Source organism: Lissotriton helveticus, chromosome 12, assembly GCF_964261635.1.
Source record: "Lissotriton helveticus chromosome 12, aLisHel1.1, whole genome shotgun sequence".
Lineage (NCBI taxonomy): Eukaryota > Metazoa > Chordata > Amphibia > Caudata > Salamandridae > Lissotriton > Lissotriton helveticus.
In genome coordinates this window covers 684045647-684055711 of record NC_136073.1, presented here as the reverse complement: position 1 = coordinate 684055711, position 10065 = coordinate 684045647, and the positions used below count along the sequence as shown (strand labels likewise).

The following is a 10065-nucleotide window of genomic DNA, read 5'->3' as shown; positions in this document are numbered from 1 at the left end:
ATGTGCTGCCTCTAATATACCTGTGCCTTGACATGGATTGTTGATGCTCATAGACCCTCTCATGTGCAACCTCTGATGTACCTGCTCTGTTGTACCCATTGCCCATGCTCTTAGCTAGTGTAAGATTATTGCCCTATTTTGTTGTCGTTGTCATTGCTGGTTGGGTAATTCAATTGTTGATATGTTGGTGCTATCGTAAATGCAGTTTCCCCAACATGACCCTCCCCCTTGCCACGTCACGGCCCCGGAAGGTACTCCCCTTCCGCCAGCAATTGGTGTGTTGGCGTACCTGCGTCGTCGTCGGTGATGGTCCATGACTTGCTGGTGGTGGAGCACGAAGAGTATCGGAAATGCGTGTAGCGCTGGGTCCATGACGGCGATCTGCTTGTGGTGGGTATCTCTGCAATGTGTTGTATCTTCGCTGTGGGGAATCCGCTGTGTTCAGGCAGGTTGTTTTTCCGCAGCGATTTGATGTGTGTTTTCCGCCATCGTGATTTGGCGGACGGTCGGAGACGTCATTCCGTACGGCGGTGTCTCTGGATTGGTTACGTCCGCCGCGGGGTCGGGTGTAGTTCCGCGGCAGTGCGTGCTCTTCCACTGCGTACGGAAATTTGACAGTGTTTCCCATCCTAATATGGCAGACGGAGTGACCGTGGCCGGCGGTCTGGAAAAAGGCATTTTCCGCCTACTCCAGGCCGGCGGTCGGCCTTCCCTCCGCCATCGTAATCGACCCCTAAGTGGTGAGTTGGGAAAAGATATTATTTACACAAGTGTGTGTGCCAATGTTAAATCTAATACCCTCAGAAATGTCCCACCAGGGTCTTACCTCATGGACCAGAAGATTAGCAGCAAATTTAGCATCACAATGGACATGAGGTCCGATTTTATCACTGGTGGCGCCCGGTGCGACAGTGTTTGCTGGCACTCCCCAATGAAGACCTCTGCCTTGGACGTCTTCGCTGCCACCCTTTAACAGTGCCCCTCAAGTCTCCATAAACACTCTCTCTCAGATGCATTTAATTTGTTCTGTAGCACCAATCTTACCAGTGTAGGGTGTCAAAACACTTTACATGACACCTACATTACATAGAGACAATAAATCACACATGGGTAAATCAATGTATAAGAAATGTTTCACAAGACAGAGAATTACAAAGTATAGGAGTCACATGTCATTCATACTGATAGGCTGTATAGTTTCATATTGTTTGATCTGGAGAAGCAAAAACTCAGTGTTTAAACCATAACACCATTGTTAGTTCTCTTTATTAATAAGAATGTATTTCTATTTTTTGCAACATTAGAAAAATGAACAGTACAAAACATATATTGTTCCAATCTATATCTTGTAGTATCTCTACAGCTCTTTGATGACTGTTAGTAACTCACTGCTATATATTATAGGTTTACCTTATAAAACTGTAAGTAACAAAATAATCTTGATGTAAGAAAACAGTAACCCACTGACCTATTTACATTGTATGCACTTTTTGATGTGCTGGAGGCAAGGAATGCTAGCAAATCATTTTAGAACCATAATATACTTGGAACCTGCACCCCCCACCTGAAGTCCAGTTCCCGGTGTGGTGGCACCGGTCAAACTGCCCTAGAGCCGGCCCTTATTACAGTCGGGGGCCCTTGTCTTCGAAGTATTGTGGAAACTATTACCTTGAAGGTGGGGTTTATAAACCCTGCTGGCACACAGTACAGGTGGGTATGTACATTGTGATAATCTCATGTAAGTTGGAAACAAACCAATCCTGGCGTATTTGGGGAAGCATGTCTATAGAAGTGTGCGAAGGAAAATGTAGGTAGCTTAGGGCTATAAGCAACAATGCTTCGGGCATGACAGGCTCCTCTGTGGATATTTTTCTGTGTATTAATGCTGTTCGTGTCTGTGTGTAGCCAATGGGCCTGAAGGTGGCGATGTTCCAGTAACCAACAAAACTATAGTATGTGCTGTGCTAAGGGTGCGTTTTGCTCTGTCTTGGTAAATCAAAGTATTTCGTTATTGGTTCCCCATACCCTTGTTGAAGTACAGGCACCAAAGCTACTAGTTCAGCAGCCTTAGTTTAGTAATGAGGTGGCAATTATTGTAAGGTAATTTGGTCTGGTATCGGCAGTATATCAATAGAGTAATGCTGCATGGCTTTGATCACTACTGCACCTGTGTGTCTCAATCCTGTGTCCTAATCTATTCTGGAAATCCTATCTACAAAATATAAAACAATGCCTTGCAATGGTCTTCTTGTGCTTGGCTACGCTCATCTGGAGTATATGTGGCCCAGTCGTGGATATAATCGGGGTATGCAAAGAAGGCAGTTGTGTTGACTTTATTACGCTTAACTACCTGGATGTGAGTCAATTGAGGAGGTTGGTTTTCTCTCGATGTCCCCTCTTCTGATTTGTTATCACTATGTACTTCTGGCTTTGGCCATTTCCGGGCCCTCCCTCTTGGCCTCTTCTGGGCTTGTGCACCTACTACTTGTTTCTGTGAGTGGCTTTTCTGTACACTGCCCTTGGGTCTACATCTAAGGTTCCTCAGAGTGGGAGGACTGGCAGACTCCTGGGGCCATAGGTGTGTGTGGTATTTAGTGGCTTTGTGCCATTCTGTACAATGTTTTCCTATCCGGTTTATGCTTTCAGGGAATACCTCGACCAGGCATTCTACAGGGGACCCCATTGCACTTTGGTGGACCTTGTCTTATATTTGATTGGGGAAGTTACTCTGGACAATGCATCAATATCTACTCCATTAATGGATTTTCCACCTCACTTTCCAACCTCTAAACTACCCCTACCTCTGACAGGTAGGTAGGTCTGTTGACTCTGTACCTGTATTTATTTAAACATTTTGATATTACTTAATTATTTTCAAATTATATCCTTCCACTTATTTTATTTTATTTTTTAGAGTTTTCTGTAGCACGAACCAGACCCAGGGTAGGGTATAAGAGCGCTTTACATAAAGAGCAAGGTGAAAGCAATTAGTGAAAACACTTTGTATACCAAAACAAAGCATAAAAGTAACAGCATATTGTAAAAGGGTTCGGGTGGATAGCAGCATTAATCATTGTTCTGAGCAATAAAAACAAGTTCGAGTTCATGTAGGTCTTAGCTTCGCGGTCTCATTGACTCGAAAGTAGAGGTAATTAGGAGGTTGTATAGCTGGGGTCGTGATTGTGCCGATTTGAGGTAGGAATTTGCTCATCAAGAATGATTTTGCTTCCTTTTTGAAGAGAGTAGAGGAGATTTTTCTGATGTATGGCGGAAACGAGTTCCATATTCTTGGCGCTGCTCTGGAGAAATTATTCCTCATTATCCTGGAGATCCACCCATCTCCTCCTCAAGATATTCATCTATGTCCCTGTAAGTGTTATAAAAAGTTTCAAATTAATTCTTTGGAACACTTATCTAATCGTCTAAAGTATTTAACGTTATTACATCAATGTATGTTGTCCTTAGACCGAAAGGTGATGTGGTGTTAATACCTAGGTGTTCAAGAATTTCTCTCATTAAGGGATTATTAGGTGGCACTGGTATTGGTAGTCTACTGGGGTCTGTGCCGTTGGAGAAACCTACAACCTGACTGTTATAAAGATGGACAATTCATTTGGGGAACTGTTGTGATTGATCACTTGAGATCTCTTGAGACATTTGCCTAATATTAATCTGTTGCCACATTTCAATTTACATTTACATAGACATACTTATCTCCACTAAACTACATACTTATATGCTCTAAACTTCAAACATATCTACTCTAAACTATATACTCGGGCTAAAAAGACTACTGGTCACTTCTCTCGGACTCGGGGAGGACAACTTTCACGGCTTGTGACCACAAACTGTGACTTCCAGACTTAAAGTCTGGGGAGTTTGATTTGAGTGCTTTGATTTTTCTCAAGATAAAGTTCCAGTGAACAATAGGTTTCCCTGGATGTGGTTGTAGGTGAGAAGAAGTGGAACTCCTGGCTGGCTCACCAATATTTTGGAGGGAAATTCTGTTGAGCAAACACCAAGTAAAACAAGTTGACACAGCAATATGGGTTTATTACAATACTGCAGCGAAGATCAGCCACTACAGGAGAGATCAGTTCACCTCCGTGGGGATGTAACTTGATATCTGGAGTTTTAGCTCAGAAGCAGCCCTAGTTATTCCCCCAATCCACAAAGGAAATGTTACAAGTTCATCATTGACGTAAGCAATGTTCAAACAGGACATACAAGATAGTATCAGTAGATGTAGCCATTTCTCAGAAACAGAAGCACAGGTAGGTGGGCCTAGCTTTACACGATGAGCGTGGAAACCCCCTTTGTGGGTTTCAGTTCCTGGAATTTTTATACAGAGCAAAGATATATTTATCTAACTGCACAGCACATGGTTACATCCTGCTCAACACTGATTGGCAAAGCTTATCTGACCTTTTGTATGTGGTTTCTTCCGTCAAGCCATCTAGCTGGTTAAGTGTGAAGCTGTGGTTTCTGCAGAAGCAAGGGACCAGCTATCTGACTTTTAGATGTGCTCTTAGGAGAAGTGTGCACATCTGTGTCAGTATGTACTAAGGTAGGATGTGCACCTGGTATTTCTTCCTATGTACTGTTCAAGCTAAGGTGTAAGAAACTGCAGCGCTTCAGAGGAAGCAAGCTCTTCTGTGATTGGTGCATCTTAGCTTGTTCCTCTAGCAGATGGAGATTGTGGTAACCTATTTTTGTAGCACTGTGCTTAAGCACCAAACAAACAAAGGTGGCTAGGGAACTGTTTGTCGCACAAATCATGTGTTTCTTGGAGTATCTGATTATACAACAGAACCACAATTGCCCACCTCAAAAAATGGTGCACTTAAGCACTACTGGTTTCCTGAGTCTGGAGGGCGATATGATCTAAGTTTCATGCAGTTGCTCAACTTACTGTCCGCAAGATGTTTCCTGACCTGTTTCCTGACCTTCTAACAAACAATGTAACCTGTTTATCTCTGCTAGACATATTGTTCTCCTAAGTCACTTCTTCTGTGCAGAGGTTGTATTGTTACAGGGGCCTAAACAGTCTCTAATCTGAAAAATGTCCATGGAGGTGTCAGGCCTCAGATCTGTGTGGGTCTGTGTATAACGTATCGCATTTTTCCATATACAAATAAAGCAAGAACCCAAATCCATACATTGCATAAACATGGACATGGTAGCATGCATAAAGGCTTGTAATACATTTAGCGCTTAGGAACATATAAAAGCATGCTCATCCATGACAATGTCAGCTAAGCACCATAGTCGAGACTAAGAGGACTTTTTTCAACCTCATTCGGGCAGAAGAGGGGCTAAGATTAAAGACAGTGTCACTGACTCAGAAACAAGATATCTGGTGAAAGGCCAGGAATAAACCTTGACAGCATTAGATGTCATCATAAAAAGGTTGGGCAATTTGGCAAATCCACAGCATCAGCATCATGATCAGTGGACTCTATAGTTTAACATGCTGGGTGGAGGAGTTGAAGGTGGAGCTGGAGGTTTGGAGGATTGTACGTGGCTATGGGGTGGGGGGTGTCAGGGTTATCTTCTTGCTTGATAACAGGCTCCCTTCACAGGAGCGAGATCCCCAGGCAGATGGGGGATCTCTAGATACAGCGGATGACCCTCTGCCTGGGCAGTGGACGGCATCGCTGAGCTGACCTGCAGGACCACTGCCCAAGTCCTAAATTAGCCCCTTAATCTGCTGAGGTCACTGATGAATTGAGATGAAGCTTCTGAAGTGGAAATGCTATCGATCTGGTAGAGGTCAGTAGATGTGCAGACAGTAGTCTTTGTGCCTCTGCTATATAGTGTCACCCACATATATTACTATTTTATTTTCTTGTGTTCCAAGTCAGAGGGGACCTAGCATGGCCCTCTGTTTCTGACTGTTCTTATTTGAGAAGGAACAAGGGTAATTTGTATGTATCTCGTTCCTATATGAGATGGCATGGCGGGCAAACAAGCAATGAACTGGGATGAGGCCACAGTAATTACGAGTGGCTGAGATTAATTCAAACATTCCATCCAACACTTTTATTTATCCACTGTAGGGGTGGCGCCTACTCTTGATGGCTTTTATTAGACAGGCACAAGTTTCCACAGATGTGGATGTTGCCGAGCTGTTTTGGCTTCTTATCCATGATGATCAGAAGACCCAAAGTGTAGGGCATCAGCCTTTTCAATCATGCCTGCTTGTTCAGCTTGTTTACTAGTAGGCATCACATGTCACAATTCGCTCCCTGTGCTCTAGTGCCCACCACCATGGGACCGAATTGTGGGACTTTCCATTGTCATACTAAGCTTCTGGACCAACCCCTTCATGCATATACTGACTTCCAGCCATTTGAACACTACTTGGAAATTGCCATCCATTCCCAATCCATGCCGGGTTTTGTGGAAGCCAGCCTGCTCATGCCTGAAACTCCATTACCTAGAATTCCCTGCTCACTGCTTCGTTTCCACCCCTGCAGGCCAATGATGGGTGGAGGAATTCAGCTCACCTGTGGCTGGCTGCTACCAGCCTGCTCGCATCTGATGCAAGTGATTACTGTGAGCTCTTTTAAGCCCCGGCTCCCTTTAGTCCAGGGTTGGTCATTGCAGCTGTGTTCTGGAAGACCAATCCTTGCTTCCTGAGCTTTTGATTTCCTTGTTTCCTGATCTTTTGATTTCCTTGTTTCCAGAGCTTTTGATATTCATTGATTCCTGAGCTATAGTTATTCCTTGTTTCTGTTCCTGGGTTACAACTATTCCTTGTTTCTGAATTAGCAACTACCTGTAGTGTTACCTTGATTCCTGTTCCTGAGCTATGGTATTCCTTGTTCCTGAATTCTCACTATCTTCAGTGCTACCTTGACTACTGATCCTTAGCTATTCTTTGTTTCTTTGTTTCCTGAACTAGTACTATTTAATGCACCATTGAATCCGCTCTCCTGTATTTCCTTTGTCCCAGTTCCTGCTTTTCTTCCCATTACTTCTGTTTCAGTCCTTAGTTGCTGTCTTCCTGTTCTACTGTCTTGCTTCTAGTTTCCTTGTATGTTTGTTATTTGCTTTCTGCCTATCGTGTCCTTGTTTCCCTTATTTCCTGTTCAGCACTCCTCCTTGCTAGCTTCTTGTCTATTGTGCCTGTGTTTAGTTCTACCCCCTTGCTGTTACCGCCTTGCGTGTTGTTGTTTGATCACCAGGATCCATGGGTACAGCTGACTACCTAGGTGGTGTTTCTTGTTTACTGTGACTATTGTCTTTGAATTACTTTTATAACATCACCATAGGTATCAGCTCCACACACCCTGCCTTTGAATGCATATTCTATATGCGGGTATTTGGATAAGGAACTTACTGAGCTGCAGTCTTACCGTGTGGAGCTCCTGAGTGCTTTACTCCAAATTCCCTTTATTGTTAATGTTGTTGTTGTGTGTTTGTGTGTGTATATATATATATATATATATATATATATATATATATATATATATATATATATATATATATATATTTATATATGTCGTGCACCTGCACCTCCGTCTTGGGTATAGTTATTCTGAATGCTAAATAGCCTCTTGAGTGCCCATCCTTTCTGAGTCTTAGCCATCTTGTTCCTTCGTGCAGTCTTCCCCTTTGGATCCCTTTTCTCCTCTGACTTCCTGTGTTGTCCTGGGCAGCGCTGTATTCCTCTTTCTGCTTACGTTTACTACTCAGCCGCCAGTCCTTTCCCCAGTCCCTGACTGTGTTCCAGACATAGTCCCGAACATTCCCCAACATCACATTCGCAGGGATATTGTGTGATGAGCATAACACAATTGCATGCAGTGACTCATTGATGTGTAGTTGACATTGATTTTTTAGGGTGACAATTTCCCTGGAAGACATGTTTGAATTCAACTAGTATCTCACCCAGACCACGTTTGAATACTAAAAATGTACTTTGATGAGTTGAAGAGCTTCTATTGTTTTTTGGCTCAGAGATGTGTATTTTCCTGCTCATGGTGACAAAGACAGTTTGTGTACTTGTAGCTCTAGGGTGGAAATGAAGATTAGCTGACTCTTGTCCACAGCCAGTATAAACCATGTCCTACACCAAATGTCCTTTGCTGACTCCACCAGCAAGTGGAAGATTACAGAAGAATCACTGGTCAGAGGGTGGGCTCTCCACTTTATGTGGACGGGGGTCTTTTGCTTTAGGTCTGTTCTCCTGCTAGTACCTGGAGCAGCACCTGCTGACCAGTTGGGGTCTGCTATGAGTTCACTAACAACATCAGGTGAAGGTGGGATCATCCCACACGCAGACTAGTGCGAGGGTATTGTGCTCGGAACCTTGCTGCCACTACAATCGGGTAATTCCTGCACCCTTGAACTTGTGCCTACCAGACATTGGGACTCTTGACTTTAAGAAAACCTATGTTAGGGGTTGCCATTCACAGGGGCATTAAAGGACTTCCCTGAGTTCTACCAACACAGAATACTCTTTACATTAATCTCATTGAGTCTGCATCTGTGAAATTGTTATAAGCCTGATGCGCGTTTTTAGGTCGAGGACCGGAAATGCTGGCTTGTCAGCTTCCGGTCGGAGATTTAATGATTTTGAGTAAGGGGCTTGAACCCGCCTCTCTCCTTCATCTCTCCTCCATTGGCTGGCTTCCTAAACGGAGGCCAGCCATTGGAGGAGAGATGCATCACTCCAAACAAGCCCTGTCTCTTTCGGATTCGGGGGTGTACATTTTACTGTTCTTTCGCCAGTGACGTCATCCGTCACTCAAAACAACAAATACACGTCCCCGAATCCGAAAATGGTCGGAAGCTTGTGGCCGCCATTTTTTTTTGGTGCTTAGCTGTGGGACGTGGCGCTCCTGGCCCCTGTGCTCGCATTCCTCTGCTCTCTGGGGCCGCAGGGGCTGAGGCCTTGTGCCCTTCCCGATACAGTAAGTGCAGCCTGAGCCAATCATGAATCACCGACTTGCAGGGGGCCGGGATTAAATCCGGTTGTGCGGGTACTTTATTCCCGTCACGTCCGGCTGCCAGCGCCAGGAACAAGAAGTAGTTGTCAGCGGGGGATCTCATAGTGAGCGTGCAGGCTGGCTGCCGGCTCACTCTCACAGCCTCTCTCATCAATGGGGCACCACCAGGCCTGGCCGGGGGTGGTCCCGACCGTCCGGCCGCATGTGTGGCACGCAGCTGAGCCGGCGAATGTCTGGGCTGGCACGGCCAGCCCCACACAGGAGGACGAGCGCGGCTGCGGCGGGGGAGTGCCGCGGTTAGAGCCTCGAGGAGGACTGGACAGCACTGCAGCTCAGCAGCTGACCTGGCTGAGACTGCCTGGAGTCTGAAGACAGCACTGGCAGTTACCTACCAGTATGCAGCAGGCAGTGAGTCAAGTGTCTGTGCTGCAGATCGTCACGTGGCTGGGCAGCAGCAGGTCAGTAACTGGAGAGTCCAGTCCCCCCCCTCCCCGCCCACCCTCCCCCACGCAGCGCTGCGCACGCGACGGCGGGTGGCAGCACTTATTTTGTAAATGTCACTGCAGTGCACGTCGTGCTCTGGTGCATGCATCAATGCTTGCAACTTATATTGTACTAAGGCAACTATTGGACACAACCCAGTGTTTATATGTATGTTACTAGGTTGAGGATTCTGGAATCCACAGTTGTCATTAACTCAGCAAGAGCTCAGAGAGGTATTACTTCATTGTTGCCGGCGCTTGCCTCCTCACATGCGTATATAAAAAAAAAAAGGCAGAAAGCCTAGTCTGTTGAATGTAGCTGTAACAGTGAGTAGTTCTCAAAGAAATTGGGTACCGGTAGGCCAGCCAGAAGGTGAGACACTGTCACACAGCACCTGGCTGTGCAGAGAGGTAACTTGAACTCTCAGTAATCCTAATGCATTATTACAGCCCATTCCCCTTAGTTCTTCTACAAAGCACTGCGTCACCGTATTCACATGTACTTGCCCGGCGCACCGTCAAGTACTAACCAGAATCCTGATCATGTGAAACAAAAAAAAAAACATAATAAAAAGCATCGAACTGCACGGCTGCTCTGTCTGGTCATCCTTCAGGAGTCAGAGAGC

At 45.2% G+C, this 10065-nt stretch overlaps 1 long non-coding RNA gene across 1 annotated transcript in view; it reads right to left on the bottom strand.

Annotated features, from left to right (window-relative positions):
• Positions 1-1294: 1294 nt before the first annotated feature.
• LOC144798400 (uncharacterized) overlaps positions 1295-10065 on the bottom strand; it is a 95373-nt gene continuing 86602 nt past the window's right edge. The window contains exon 3 of the long non-coding RNA XR_013603533.1: positions 1295-3367. This is a non-coding gene — a long non-coding RNA (uncharacterized LOC144798400). The remainder of the gene's footprint in view (positions 3368-10065) is intronic.